At 39.9% G+C, this 16,163-nt stretch overlaps 1 protein-coding gene across 1 annotated transcript in view; it reads right to left on the bottom strand.

Moving 5' to 3' along the window:
- Window positions 1–8,736, bottom strand: part of LOC143292664 (protein NDNF-like) — an 84,520-nt gene extending 75,784 nt beyond the window's left edge. The window contains exon 1 of the mRNA XM_076603164.1: window positions 8,621–8,736. The gene's annotated coding sequence lies outside the window, so the exon portion shown is untranslated. The remainder of the gene's footprint in view (window positions 1–8,620) is intronic.
- Between the last annotated feature and the right edge of the window lie 7,427 nt (window positions 8,737–16,163).

Genomic DNA, 16,163 nt, shown 5'->3' with positions numbered 1-16,163 from the left:
TGAAGGCGAAACCCATCACTGAATCTGATTTGAAAGGGATTAATTCTGAAGGCGAAACCCATCACTGAATCTGATTTGAAAGGGGTTTATTCTGAAGGCGAAACCCATCACTGAATCTGATTTGAAAGGGATTAATTCTGAAGGCGAAACCCATCACTGAATCTGATTTGAAAGGGATTAATTCTGAAGGTGAAAACCATCAATGAATCTGATTTGAAAGGGGTTAATTCTGAAGGCGAAACCCATCACTGAATCTGATTTGTAAGGGGTTAATTCTGAAGGCGAAACCCGCTTCTTGCCTTCAAGATCCCTTCCCTTCGTCCTTTTTCCCGAAGGCTTTGAATGAACTGCTTCCAAATCTAATTCGAATGGCCAGTTCGACTTTGATATCTCAGTTTGGGCCGTCGACAAATCCTCAAGGAAAAAAAATCAACCCTTGACCCATATGTTGTAAAACTTTGCCGGTCTGTTTTGAACCTCTCATTCCTATCAACGCCATGTTCCGGCGACTACTAGCCTTTCTCAATGAACATCAGCATACATGTCCTCAGTCTGCAAAGAAACCACAGTACTGAAACTCATCTTCTAAAAGTGAATGACATATTTCTTCCTCTAGACACTCGAAAGGTATCATTCTGTTTCAACCGTCTTGGGAATTTTAGCTGCTTTTTGATATCACTAACTATCACGTTCTCCTCAAAGACTCCAAAAAAAGGGGGATATCACATGCATTATCTTTGGCCTCTAATTGTTGGGAAAAATACAGTAGGTTGTCATTAAAGACAATGTTTTCAAAAACACTGGCCATTATAATGACCTGTACACGAGACTTTGTATTTGGGCTTTATTTTCATTCTGTACATCAAACTTCTTTTGGACTTGATTCTCATTTATTCCCTGATGGTACTCAGCTCCATGCTTCAGCCCCCTCCAACCATCATTTCATCATCAATATCATTACTGGAAAGTTGAACTCCTGACATAAACAACAGGATGCTAGAAAATAAAGTCAAATTTGAACGAAGACAAAACTAAAGTACTCCTGTGACATTTTTAAATAAACCAAACCCTGTCCCATGCCAAATTTCATCTCTGTGGCAGCGAGATTCCAGTCACTGCCATTTTTACTCGTAATTGAAATGAATTATAGGCTCTGCAGGTGAAAACTCCGGGATGGTCAAAATACTTTTTCGAACTTAGAACTATAATTTTCTTTTTTAAAAGGTTAGATTTGAAAAATCGAATGGTGTAGTTTTTGTTCTGTTTCAATGACATCGTACAAAATTGGCGACGAGTAATATGGCAAAATATGGCAAGAGTATTCATAAAGTAGGTTGGATGAATAATGGTGGAAGCGACCGGTGTTGCGTACAATATTTATAACTTAGTTACATATCATACCGTGGCACTCATGTCCAGTACATTAAGTTACAAATGCTCCCGTGGTCATGGCAAGCTTTTACGTCATCAAACCCTTTCTTGAGGCATGCAAACGCTGGCATGCGAGTACACACACAAATGCGTGCACACAAACACACATACACGCGCGCGTGTACTTACGCACAAGCGTGTGCACACACAGCGCAACAGAAGAAAAGAACTAGGAGGAGAACGACGAAGTGGAAGTGGAGGGTGAGGAATTGGAGGAGGAGGAAGAGGAAAAGGGAGAAAGAAAATGGGGAGGAGGTGAAGGTGGGGAAGGCAGAACAAAAAGGAGGAGGGAACATCACAAAAAGAAGAAGAAGAAGATTTAAGAACTAAAGAAGAACAGGACGAAGGAGCTGAAGGTCAAGAATGGCCAGGCATTACTTTGTGTACACGGTCCATCACAAAGTCCAAAACAAACTGAAAGCGAACGCAAGTGTGACAACTTGCACTGGCAACATATTTTTTTTCCTTTAATATAAACTAGGTATGAATAAAAGAACTTATATTTCAGCCTCAAAAGCAAAGAACATTTCTGAGGTCAAAATTCAAGATTTCAGGTTTGAATCCCAAATCTCCATCACTTTTAGTGTTTAACTTGTAATTATGTGTGTCATCCACAACGCCTATCAAGACTTCTTAAGTTCTTAGCAATAGACTTGTTAAGTGCTTCAAAACTTTTGTTATCTATATTTTCTGAAATAAACAACGGAGAGACTGACAAATGTCTCAAACTAAGGAGGAAAAGGAACTGATCAACATGCTCAATCTAAACTTGACAGTTGATGTGTGTGAGTGTTTATGTCGTTCGATGACAGAGAGACCGGCAGACAGACAGACAAAACAAAAGGCATCCAATGAAATCCACCATGTAATTGGGCGTGTAATAAATAAAGCACCAGGTATATTCATTTTGCAACTCCACACTGACACTGAAGGATTGACTTAAAAACAGTAGAGATACTGAAAATGGGGAGAAAAAAAATCAATATCATTATTGTGCAAACAGTAGAGATACTGAAAATGGAAAAAAAAATCAGTATCATTATTGTGCAATCTTGATGTAGCTGGCTTGGCTAACTTCTCAGCATGGGACCAAAACACCGTGTCAAATTCATACTCCCATCACCCTGCAATGCCATCACTGCTTACGTTTGCAAGCAAACACTGCTGGTACTCCAATAAGCCCTGCTTACAGAGGATATACATGGAGGATACTTACACACACACACACACACACACACACACACATACACACACACACACACACACACACATATATATATATATATATATATATATATATATTACATATATGTAATAATGTCTGCAAGGATAACATATGTTGGCTGGACAGACAAAAAATAATTCGATTAGGACGACCGAACCTGTATTTCAAAAAGAAATCCATAACGTGACATTGATAAGGGTGCGCCCATTCCCGGAAATATTGCTGATTGCAGCCACCTTTTTGTGCTGTTCCATCTCCGTAATTCATTCAAAATAATAAAAGCTTAAATCAAGTTTGAAAGAAACTGTTGGTAAAATCTGTATCGGAAATAATAAGTGTAACCGGAGATGAAGTTCACTGCGTAATGTATAGTCCAAACCGTGATCTTATGAATAGTTTATTCCTCATAAAAAATAAATAAACGTAGCCAGGTCTGTTTTTTGTTGTTGCTGTTGTTTTCGGAAGGGGTGTGTTTAAAGCTGGGACACTTCATTAAGAAGGGAAATATCGTTATGTGATGTCTGTGTGTGTGGTGAGCCGCCCGGAGGTGGATGGGTGACAATCTGACTTTTTCTGAAATAGGTACGGTCCATTTACAACAAATTCAGTTCACATATGCGCAGAACACAAGACATTATGACAACAAAATACAAATTAATCATGGAAAATGACGAAATAGACAAGCGCACTTAAAGCGACAATGTCCACGTCAAAACAGTTAATTCAGTGTGAGTCAACGCGAAGAGCGTCCCCTTCCACTCCTTTTCCTTCGTTCACATGCGCACACGCGTACGTGTGGGCTCGTTTCCAGTGTTATATTCCGCAGATAATGTGTGGTATCTTTGGGTCGTGAATAACCGTGGGCAGCATATGGGGAAGGTGGGCGAAGGGCGCGGAATGTTTACAGTTACCTCAGCTTCCACGCGAACATTCTGTTTATTGCTTTCTTCTTATTCGGATGTTTCATGCTGGGGGACAGAGAAAGGGACATCCTGGGCGGGTGTGTGAATGGGTGAAGGGATGGAGGATGGAGGGTAGCGGGTTAGTTTCCAAGACGTTTTGACACATCTGTTCACGGGCTGTGTGACTCACCGCCAAATACAAAGGAAGAATCTTGCACAATGTCTGATGTCAAATCAGGAGACTGATCATGCTGCTGTACTTCACATGTTATTATTATCATTATCACCATCATCATCATCATCATCATCATCATTATTGTTATTATTGTTATTATCATCATCTTTTTGGTACTTATACAGCACCTGTCTTCAATCAGAGACCAAACACACTGATTTACAGTCATTTGCGCAACAGGCTGTCCAGTATTTGAGTAGAACCGACTGACAGCTGCCTTGAGACGTTCATAATTCGTTTCCTGTTATTCAGTCAGGCTTTCAGTTACGAGTACACATGAACATGTGCATAGGTTGCATCCCTTTCATGTTGGTAATGTCTCATGATAACACTGTTCTTCATCATCTCCACAAGTTTGCCTTGAAGAGGATAAACGTTTTCACTCTGTGCCCCGTGTTTCTCACACAGTAGGTACATATTTTCATGACTCCTCGCCGCTGTCAGGAATACATGTCTGGCCACTGTCGGTCTTTTTTGCATTCGGACTCCGAGCACTTTTTGGAAAGGTGGGCTGCAACAAGTCTATTCGATTCGCCTCCACATCACGGCATCAGCTCAGGAAGTTCAAATGGCGCATGTTACACCATTGCTCCGGAATTTCCACGCGGATTTTTTTTTTTAAGCGAACTGCGAACACAGACTTTTCAATGCTTTGCGTCGTAATGTTGCAAGTATACACACACACTTATCACAAATTACTCTGGTAATTTATATCATTATGGTGTATTCATGGTGAGGGTAAAACAAAACATCCTTGTGCGTGAAGTCATTTTTGTTTAACAACTATTTTGAATGAGTAAGATTCGTATTCATTACAACACGAAGTTAAAACTGTTGTTTAAATCATGTTACAGCACTTCCTCGGGTGGTGGGGAGCGTAGAGAAAAACAAAGTTGGTCTGTAAACGCTTAAATTAAAACAATAAATACACAATGAGTGATAGAGAGGGCGTAAGGAGGGGGTGATCAAAGGATAAATCAATAATTCCCTTCTCTCTCTCTCTCTCTCTCTCTCTCTCTCTCTCTCTCACACACACACACACACACACACAGAGCTCCGCAGGCGACCACAGGAAGCGGGGGCTGATAGAAAAACTTCTTTCTACTTGATCCTTGGGAGGTCGATGCCTGGCTGCCAAAGCGGTACAATTACAATCATGCGATGCTTCACCATAATCATTTTCATGATTTCCCCCGACCGCTCTCTTTGATTCATTGATGGGCACAGTGATCGAATGATGGACCGCGGCATGCTGCTTGCAGCCAAACCCAGTTCAAAGGTTATCTCATGCGATAGGCCAATTATTTGATTGACAAATTATCATCCGTTTCAATCTACAACATTTTTATACTAATTAGCGGGGGGGAAATTTTTAGTGTCTGTTGTTTTTCAATTAATTAGTTTTCACAAGCAGTCTTGAAAGAATAAACACTGCTGACGCTATGGTCCACAGATTCGGGGAATGTGTTCGTTTGCTTGGCTGTGTGTTTGATATTTCTTATATTTTTCGGTAAACGTCTCTTTGGCCAGCTCTAAAAATAACGTATGGGTTTGAGATAGCCGATATTTTATAAATATTTCCTGATGGAAGAGATGCAGGAAGTAGTTGTCGACATAAGTTGGGGGAAATAACTCCCCATCTGACTGACTGTACGTCTTTCTATCTCTGATCGCTTGCCTGTCTGTCTGTACCTTCTCCTGACTTAAAAAAACACACACAAAAAACTCGTTATTTAAAAATCCTAACATGAAAGTCTGATAATGATCATGGCTACCTTTCAAAAACCTACGTAATGTCACTGGCGTATGACCCAGCAATCTGCCATGCTATAATTCCGGATATTCTTTAGGCTAATGGCAATTCCTTCGTGACATGGCTTCCCTACGACAGAATCTGCTCAGACTGCTGACCGAGCACCATTAGTGACATTCATAGCGCATTAATCGGATAGCTCTACCATTCCCAACCCCCACACCCGCCTCCCACACCCCTGGCTGAGCCGATCAGTTTTACCTGGACGATGACCATCTACGAATCAATAGTCACGACCCACCCGCATGCGCATGCCCGGGAAGATGAGATCAATGGACACTGCGGTAAATTACGCGGACAAATCAATGACAAGTGCTGGAATCGTGCAGACCACCAGGTGACTACCATTCATGCCACGCGGCCCAATTGACGGAACAATTCAGCGCCGGGGCAGTCATTATGGTTCATTCAGAACCCAAGGAACCAGGGCCGAATGCAGTCCCTGGACAACAATGACGTACTTCCTTTCCTCTTCCCCTTTTAGGAACGTGCAGGGTCAGCAGGTAAATACACATCAACGGACAGAATGATAAAGTGATGTGAACTGAAAATACACAGCTCGACAATGGGGCGCACAAAATGGACCTGCTTAACATAATATTTTGCGATAATCACCAACAGCACCATCTGCGTGAAAACATAGGAGGAAATCAATCTCCTATGTGAATTGTTCGGTTTGAACAGTAATTCATCTGGCTAACCAAACCTAATCGTTGACTGAAACTTTTTTTGTTTTGTTTTGTTTTGTTTTTTGGTTGTTGTTTTTTGTTGTTGTTTGTTGTTGTTGTTGTTTTGTTGTTGTTTTTTTTGGGGGGTAATCTTCTTTCCTATTTTAATGTATTTGTTCGTTTTGCGTGTACAACACAGACACAATACACAAGCTGACTGAAACGTTTTCACAAAAAATGTTCCCAACTGGTTTTTTAAATCATTATTATTGATTCAAAGAACAACAACAATAATGATAATGATAATCATTATCATTATCTGAGCCGTCCTGATTCATGTATATGGTGAAATAGGAAAGCAGAAAAAAGTGAAGACAAAATGGGAAGCGGCAAAAGCGAGAAGCGAGAGGGGGAGGAGAGGGGTTAATCTACCCTCGAAAAAATGCAGTAGACTATCCTCTTCTAATCCGTAAACGTTTTTTTCCACCCTGGTTAAATATCATCTTTCCACTTATCATTTGCGTATGTATGATGCGTGCTAAGATTGAGATGCCGTTATATTGATTCGAACGAAAAATTCCCCGGCATGTGGAACACTGTAAACACTCAACAAAAGATTAGATGGCTTTAAAACTCACTCGTGTTGTCATGATTAGAAAAGGGCGTCGCAAAGATGAGCATCTCCATCACAAGGTATATTCTCGACTGATAATACAGTTCACCTGTATTCCATGAAGATCAGATACAAAGCCCAGTCTTCAACATACTTTTAAACTTGCTCGATGTTGCCCATCTGTGACCTTGACCTTTAACCTCTCACCTTTCAATTGCGGGTTCTTCCCTCGTTAAGACCAGTCACTGAACTGCACTTGGTGACCATGATCATGTCTCCCTGTGTGTGTGTGTGTGTGTGTGTGTGTGTGTGAGTGAGTGAGTGAGTGACTGAGTGAGTGAGTGAGTGAGTAAGTGTGTGTGTGTGTGTGTGTGTGTGTGTGTGTGTGTGTGTGTGTGTGTGTGTGTGACGGTGAGTGTGGAGGGTAGTCGAGGGCGTGCTGGTATCCCTCCCCGCTCTCTCTGTCTAAGCCTGTGTCTATGTCTGTCTGTCTGTCTGTCTGTCTGTCTGTCTCTCTCTCTCTCTCTCTCTCTCTCTCTCTCTCTGTGCCTACTAACCAGCGTGCCCGCCCATGCCAACCTACCTGCCTGCCTTCCTACTTATCTATTAAATCTACCGCGCTTTAGGTTCGTGTGACAACACAGAACTGCACCTTGATAATTTCTATATAAAAACATCTCCTCGAAGAAACGAATCTATCCAACACAATAACACTGTCACAAAAATAGAAACAATCACATGAAAATATTCTCAAATGTTCCGAACAGAAGACGTAGTCGATAAAAAAAAAAAAAATGAATAAGAAGAAAGAAAGAAAGAACAAGTTACAGGTTTGTACTGTTAAAAAGAAAAAAAACGTTCACTCAAATATCAGTTACACAAATTAACATGCCCATGCAGACAGACTGAAAACAGGAAACAAAAGAATGGTAGACTCACAGCACTATCAGCATGCGCTCTCCCAGGAAGAGCGGACAGAATTAATGTCCTGACAAGAATGTAGTGTGATACCACACACTGAACTGCACCGCACAATTACAACACGCAACGCAATACATTACAAAGCGATTGTTCATAGTTAAATCTTCTCACACGGGGGCCGAACACAATGACTAAACCACAGCAGTAAACATTAAGACACGAGCTGCGCTCAAATACCGTACATCCCACACCCAAAAGATGGAAGAAACGAAAGAAGTAAAGGAACAAGAAAGGAAAGATAGAAAAAAAAAACAAAGATATATATACATATACATACATACATATATATATATATATATATATATGGGGGGGGGGTGTGGAGGGGTGTGTGTGTGTGTGTCTGCGTGTGCGTGTCTGTGTGTGTGTCTGTGTGTGCTTTTGTGTCACACAGAGAGAGAGAGAGAGAGAGAGAGAGAGCACATAAAAAAACAATATTAAAGACTGTGCGTGTGTGAGTATCTGTCAGACAGACTGAAAGGTTGTGCGTGCGCGTGTATAAACGTGACCTGGACTTCAAAGAAAGACACGGAGAATGGAGGGAAAGAAAGGTGAGTGACTGAAGAAAAAGAAACGGGAAACTACAAAGTTATGCTCAACGAAAACAAAACCAGGTGCCAAAAGCCTGAATGTCGTCGGGAAAAGAAAGAAGAGGAGATATACAATACAAAACAAAACAAAACAAAACACCAAACAAATATCGTAACGGTCACGCAGGTAAAACAGACAACATCAAACAAGAATCAGAAACTCACAGCATGCCGAAAACGAACGTAGATATTTTACTCCAGGGCACGCACACACTCTATTATCCGTTTAAATGATCTCACCACAAACTGAAAAGGCATTAAACCACAACCACAACAACAGGAGTTACACGCACGTTGTTAACCCGTCTGTTGACATCACGTCCTTAAAATGGAAAGGCAACATGACTAAACTGATAACACCGTGAAGGTCAATGACGTGTCAACGGGAATCTCCCATAACGCTGATTTCAGGCTGTCGTGTGTGTGACCTTCGAGCGCATCATCAGTATTTTAGGGCGTGATAAGTATAGACCTGAGGGCTGACGCAAAGATAAACGCCAAAATGCCGCCTTGAGTACAGGATCAGAAGTGAGGGGGCGGAGGGAAGGCGGGGGAGAGGGGAGGGCGAAGGGAGTGGGGGGGGGGGGGGGGCTTTCTTTCCCTCCTGCTGTAGGGGTTTAGCTTCCTTTGATAGTTCACCTATGATTTGGGGCAATTAAAGCACTTCCGACATAATATGAAGTTGGATTTGTTTTCAGTGGGGGTGGTGCACTGTCAGAGAGGAACGTTCTCAATAATGGGGAGACCTGCATATTCACAAGACGCTGATCTGCACGTGAAGAAAACACAAAACGCATTTCATGTTGTGCGTGTCTGTGTCAGAAATTAATAATATATAGATGCATACAAGCATGCGCATACGCGCGCGCGAATTCGTTCATGCATGTAAAAGTGCACGTATGTATGCACCTGTACATATATGCTGCTCTCTCTCTCTCTCTCTCTCTCTCTCTCTCTCTCTCTCTCACACACACACACACACACGCACACACACACACACACACACACACACACACACACACACACAGAGGGAGCAGAATAGATATTTTAAAACACAAACTAAAAAAAGAGATTTAAAAACACATACACGTATTGTTGTCATACTTTTAATATGTCTCTCTCTCTCTCTCTCTCTCTCTCTCTCACACACACACACACACACACACACACACACACACACACACACACACACACACACACACAGGGAGCAGAATAGATATTTTAAAACACAAACTAAAAAAAGAGATTTAAAAACACATACACGTATTGTTGTCATACTTTTAATACGTCTCCCTCTCTCTCTCCCTCTCTCTCTCAATTATACTTAACTCATTATTTTATTGTAGTTATTTCACATGGGTTTTTTTTCAAATTTTGCTGTCCATTTTGCTCAAGTTTTGGTTTATATGTTTACACACACACACACAAACACACACACACACATACACACACAAACGTGTGTGTGTGTGTGTGTGTGTGTGTGTGTGTGTGTGTGTGTGTAACACGTGTAACCAGATATATAGAGGTCGGAGAACCTAGCATCAAAAATTATGTTCTCTTTCTCTCTCTTTCTTTCTTTCTGTTCTCACGTTTATTAGTGCGTGTGTGCTTGTGTGACTTAATTCGATGGGGTCTGGTCAAGTCTGTGTAAACAAATATGTATGTTAAAATCATTTAACTACCCAGTTCAATTCGACCGGATTCGAATGCTATTAAATCAAAGCATATTCCGGTATCCGTTTCCTATATACCGATTAACTGACCACAGCGAAATTACAAATTTGATATATGGAAGACTGAACGAACGAATGAAGTTGTTGTTTTTTTATTGAGGGAAGTGGAATAAGCATACATGTGCTTTTTTCATCCAGCCCTCAGGGCAAATAGAAAATGAATATGAATCAAAACATCCACAAAGTAGCAAAGAGATGAAGAAATAAGGACATGACATTCACATACACGTTTAAACATGCACATCTACATAATCCTGATACAAACATCATATCATGAAGGAAAAAGATTACCACCACCCCCCTCCAAAAAACAAAAGAAACAAACAGCCCCCCCCCCCAAAGCCTCCCTCGTCCCCCCTACCCCTCCCCCCCCAAAAAAAAAAAATAATAAAAATAAAAGTATGCAGGACACTGATTGTGGTTGTATATCACTAAGTATTGCGATAGCGGTCAGACATACAATTAAACTACATATGCGTATTCAATAAGATAAAGTCAAGTTAAGTAGGATTGTTGACATATTTGTCCATAAGGTGTGTATGGTAATGTTTTTTGAATTCTTGAATGCTTTTCTGAACATTAAAACTGGATGAAATATTGTTCCATAAACAACCTCCTGAATAAATGAGACTGGATTTAAACATATCTACTCTTGGAATGGGGATCTTAATCTTGTTGGTCTGACGGACTAGCGTGGTGGGAAATCTATTTCTCAGAGATGGAGCATAATTAGACATGATTTTAAAAATAAAAAGTGCTTTGTTGTATTCAAGTTTAAGCTTTTGGGGAAGAATATCTAAACGTCTGTAGTCGTCAGCAGTCAGTGATGAAGATTTCAAAAGGATTAATTTAAGAGCTCGTCTATGCAGACTTAGTAAAGGTCTTAGTATATTATCGCTAGCTGAACCCAGAGTGTTGACGCATAGTTAATATGTGATTCAATATAAGCAAAAAAGAATAATTGTCGACAATGCAAATCAAGAAAATGTTTAATTCTGGAAAGCTGATAAATCTTTTTTTGGATAGAGTTTTACATAATGACATAATATGACTGGACCAAGATAAGTTGTTATCAATGGTGACTCCAAGAATTTTATGATTATCAACTTCTTCTACTGGTTGACCATTTATGGAAAAGGATGGAAGGTTGTGTGAAAAGTTTTGGCGTTTCTGTCTGGTGGTGAGTATGAGGCATTTCGTGTTTTTTTTGTGGATGGAGACGCATGTGATTTAAATTGGACCATCTAACTATGTCATTAATGCTTTGTTGCAGAGTATAGCACACTTTGTCTATTGTAGTGTGATTTGTATGTATTGTTGTATCGTCTGCAAACATCTCACATAATGCATTAATAAATAGAGGAAAATCATTTATATAAACAGAAAATAATATTGGACCAAGAATTGAACCTTGAGGAACTCCATAATAGACTGTAAAGAGGATTGAGATTCATAAATAGATACAATATGAGTTCAAGTGTATTTCCAGAAAAGCCATATAATTTTAGTTTTTTCAAAAGAAGAGTGCGGTCTATCACATCGAATGCCTTCATAAAATTCACCATGAGAACACCAGTAATTTCATAATTGTTTATATTTGTGAGCCATTGTTCGACTAAGTTAGTGAGTGCTGTATGACAGGAGTGCTTGGACCTGAAACCAGACTGATTTGGATGAAATAATTTGTTGTGACTGAAATGATTAAGGATATGTTTGTTAATGTGTTTTTCTAAAGGTTTTGACAATACTGATAAGATTAAAATTGGTCTGTAATTGGAAGGGTCTGTACGGTCTCCTGACTTAAAAATGGGTACTACTTTCGCGACTTTAAAAGAATTAGGAATTATCATTTTTGTGATACATTGGTTATAGACATAAGTAAGTGTTTCGGCAATTATGGGAGCAGATAGTTTTAATATCTTTCCGTCTATACCATCAATACCTTTCGAACCTGTTTGCTTTAAGTGGGAAAGAGCATAGTAAACTTCATGTACATCCATAAGTGGGATAACAAGGTGTGATGAAATATTTTTAGTGTTATAAAAGGTTTCGAGAATATCAAGCGAATTAAGGGATGACGTGTTTGTTCCTACTGTTGAGTTAGCTACATTACAAAAAGGTGTATTTAGGTTTTCTGCTGATAGGTATTTAGTTGTTGTGGATTGCGTGTTATTATGTTTATTATTTAACTGATTTATTGCTTTCCAAATCAATTTATTATTGGATTTTGTGGAAATAAGTTCCTGAAATATTTTTTTTTTCTGAACGTTTCAAAGCATTTACAAGATTACGCTGTTTTCTGAATTCATCTTTCTTACCTTCTGAGAGAGACGAGTCTCTTTCCTTAATCTTATCATCAATGGCTTTAGTAATCCACGGCTGTTTAGGATAGCTTTTGACACGTTTTGTTATGAATGGAGCATGTTTATCATACACATTAAGAAAATTGTGATACCAAACCTGAAAGACCGCGAGAGGCTAAGTGATCACGATCGAAGTTCAAAGTCACACCCAATAATTGTTTTTCACACTTTTACGAAGTTTTAAGAGCACGACAGTAAATATTAGTAAGACTCGGGTCACTGGATCACGCACTGTATACAGCTCTAAAACGTGGCCTTCTAGTATAAGGGGAGATGTCACGTTTTTACTACCTATTCAGATCCACCTATCAAAACTGACATGGGAAACAATTGTTAGATTGTATCATCCTTTTATAACTGCTGTCTTTTCGTTGTTGCTTTTTGTTTTGTTTTTGTAATTTTCAGTCCAGTTTAGTTTCACTTAGAGCCCAGCTGACCGCACAACATTTCAAAATGCTGTTGGAACTTAGTTACCTGTATGTGGCCTTAATACGTTAGTTTATTCCGTGAAGTTTAGATGCATCAACCACGCGTGTAGTAATTATGAAACGCAGTTTTCTTTTCGACAAAACTATAACAATGAAAACTCGCCCAAAAGCATGCTTATGAATTACAATGAAAACTCGCCAAAATATGCTTATGAATTTTCATGAAGACATCTCTTTGGCTTCCAAACCTGCATAATCAGAACGGCTGTTTTGTTGCCGTCCAAGTTGACATGGTCCTTGCAACAACGGAGAATACATCGCACGCATGACGTGCCAAGTAAACAACCTGTCACGATCGTATGTACACGAGCATTTGCCAACATTTCGAAGGCAAGGGCAAAAGTGAGATTTTTGTCAAGCCACAGATATTCTATAAACGCTACTTTTTTTTTTACAACCGGACATGAACACCAACAGCAACAAACAAAAGAATTTTAGTTACATTGGGAAGCTTTTCATTTGACAGCTTCTTTCTTAATGCCGTATAGTGTGTCCTGTTCGTTCTTCGTTTTGTGGACTTAAATGGACACACATTCAACCTTCGAGGAATTTGCCTGTAGGCTTATGCTGAGACGTTGGTAATCCCTATAAGCTCAGAGACGGTGCCAGCGGCGCAATAAAACATTTTGAAGAATGCGGGGGATTTGTTCTATCCTTCCCTGTCGTCTTATTTGACCAGCCTTCCTTTACGCAACCGGGTTAGTCAGTACTCAAGTCACAGATATGTGAAATATTACTGACTTGGGCAAGCATGGTTTCTGGTACAGTTTTTATACTGAAGCTTACACAAAACGATCTTGAACAAAAACTTTTTGTACTAATCGTTGAAATTTTTGAATTTTTTCTAATCGGGACTAAGATTGTTAAAGAAGACAGCATATATACTGGTTACCCCATCTAACTTTCTCCGAGTCTTGTCTATTTGTATCTCAGTGGAGCTGACAACGCTGGAATAATCTTCTGACATCACTCAGCATTTTGAAAGCCATAGCATGCTGTCTGTCTAAAACCAGTCTGAAGCCTTCCATGTTACAAATCATTCAGAAGTTTCTTTTCGCTTGACTATCGCCACAATTGCACATAAACACGTACGCACTCACGGGTTCACTTAATTGCGCACCACACACATACTTGAGTCAGCAGTTGCGCCCGGTCAAGGAAACACACACACACACACACACACACACACACACACACACACACGTGCGTGTGCACAAGAGTTTCATCCCATACTATAGTCGCGTGCACAGTCGAAATTTCCCAGCGTCGTGTGCAAGGGTTTAATGAATATAAATGGACCCAAACGCTGTCGGCAGCAGCCGGATTATTTTAATAAATGATGACAATCAATACTCTCCAACTCTCTGAACCCTTCTAAACGCTCAGCACTGTCTTCCGTCTGCGAAAATGTGCTGACAGTGAAGACAATGGTGGCACTCAACTATTGCCTACTCTCTTATGTTTACGAAGTCGTTGCTGATTATGTATGGATTTCACAATGTTGGTAGTCCCTTTCAGCTCAGAGACGATGCCAGCGACGCAATAAAATTTTGAATGTCGAGGATCTGTTTTGCCCTACCCTTTTCTCTTTTCTGACCATCAGCTGATGTGTATGTATGGGTTTCACCAAAGAACTTTTTAGCTCAGTGGGTTTCACGTTGCCAGAATTTTTCTCTGCGAGTGTGTGCGTGCATGTGTGTGTGTGTGTGTGTGTGTGTGTGTGTGTGTGTGTGTGAAGCACTCTATGTGTCTGCATAAAAACTAATTTCCCATCTCCCGCTTTCGCCGCATGCCCATGCATCTGGTTTTCCAACGGTAATATTTTGAACCCTGTACCTTTACCCATAATCATCGTCCTCATGCTGCGAGCAGGATCGAAGTCCTAGAATAGTTCTACGCTGATGAATTTATGTAATCGGTAATTCCGACACGAGGAGCTTGCCTGAGATTCTATGAAGCGATGTGGCGCACTTTGCTGTTGATAAGTCACTTCACTCAGTCTCTGTATCCAGCTCTACTGATAGGTTACACGATGCCTAACCAATGCAGCAAACAGAATGTTACATTCAGCACTATTGTTTCCGTGTTCCACCTTTAGAAGCAAAAGCATTCAGCACGATTGGTTTGGTTTGCTTTTTACAAAACACCAGAATACACTATGGAAAGCAAACTGTACACAAATATCGTTGTTCCGACGTACAGATTGCAGCTTTCAGTGTGCTAACCAAACGACTTTATTTAAATGGGTCTGCATTTTGTGAAGGTCAGCAAGCATTGGGCCTATCTGAGTCGATATTTTGAAACCAAAGGATGAAAATAGTTTATATCCCGCTTCTGACTACCTCTCTCTCTCTCTCTCTCCGTGAATGTGAGAAGGTATTGTAGATATCTTTATGGTCTTAAGTTGGGGGGGGGGTTGTGTGTGCATTTATAGGAATGTTTTTTTCTCATCTTCTTGTCACTGTCTTTTCTGTCTTTCGTTTTCCTTCTTTCTTGCCTTTTCCTTTCTATTCTTTCTTTCTGCGTGCTTTTCTTTCCTTTATTTCTCTGTTGCCAGTGACAGTGTTCATGACGCATCGATAAAGTAAACGATTTCCGTTAAGTATAACAAAGTTCTTCATTACAAGTAACACAAGCAAGTTTAGTCTCAAACTGAAATTCAGAAGTCTGGGTATTGGCAGTAGCAGATTCAACAAATTAACATGTTTGAACCATCGAAATCAAAGGATTCAGGTTCAGAGATAAAATTTAGTGAAAAGTTTGCTTATAAATGACAACAAAATAGTTGTTTTTTTTAAAAAAAAAAAAAAACTACTAAAACCAGATTCAAAATAAAAATACTTTGAACACACACACACACACACACACACACACACACACACACGTGCGCGTGCTCAAAGTGTCCACTGAAAACCAAGCTAAAGCGAAACGTCTGCTATCAAAAAAAAAAAAAAAAAAAAAAAAAAGATAAAACAGAATGAGGCTTAAAAATAATGTTTTAACAAATCAATACCATAGTAATTAAATGAAACAGAATATGTTTGCCCACTCAAAAAAAAAGGTCTTGGGTGTAACACCACGAGCAAGTTTCTCTGGTGTATCTACGTGAAAGTTTGGTGCCGGA

Source organism: Babylonia areolata, chromosome 18 (genome assembly GCF_041734735.1).
Source record: "Babylonia areolata isolate BAREFJ2019XMU chromosome 18, ASM4173473v1, whole genome shotgun sequence".
In the NCBI taxonomy this organism is placed as follows: Eukaryota; Metazoa; Mollusca; class Gastropoda; order Neogastropoda; family Buccinidae; genus Babylonia; species Babylonia areolata.
The sequence above is the reverse complement of the archived record's forward strand: the minus strand, read 5'-3'. Positions and strand labels throughout refer to the sequence as shown.